The sequence below is a fragment of the Sinocyclocheilus grahami genome, unplaced genomic scaffold (assembly GCF_001515645.1).
Source record: "Sinocyclocheilus grahami isolate Dianchi unplaced genomic scaffold, SAMN03320097.WGS_v1.1 scaffold7326.1, whole genome shotgun sequence".
In the NCBI taxonomy this organism is placed as follows: Eukaryota; Metazoa; Chordata; class Actinopteri; order Cypriniformes; family Cyprinidae; genus Sinocyclocheilus; species Sinocyclocheilus grahami.
In genome coordinates this window covers 9721-10233 of record NW_015511410.1, presented here as the reverse complement: position 1 = coordinate 10233, position 513 = coordinate 9721, and positions in this window count along the sequence as shown.

Below are 513 nucleotides of genomic sequence, written 5' to 3'. Positions count from 1 at the left end.
TCAAACATCTTCATATAAAGGTTATTCACAACATTCAGTGACTGACAGCATTTTTATGTTGAACCTATCCCAGAGTAATTATGCACATGATACCTCTAAAAAGATATATATTGCACCTATATTTTATTCTATAAAATATATAGAATGTATTATATTCATATAGAATGTATTATATTATGGTTTTGTCAATACACTCTAATGGCAATTCATAACTATTTAATGTTTTGGCGAATTGGTGGCTAATTTTTATGAATTTGAATTTGAATTTGTATCTGATTTGAATGTTTCTGCATGAGTTTCAGATTGGACCTTCATGCTTATCTTTTTTCTATTTTTATTTTTAATTTTTCTAAAAATAGTTAGTTTCTGTACAAATCACATACCATAAATTCATACAAAATCATCATATTATAAGACAGGGTTGGATTTTTTTCTATTTTTGAAAGAAGTCTCTTCTCACCAAGGATGCATTTATTTGTTCAAAAATACAGTAAAACAGTAGTATTGTGAAAT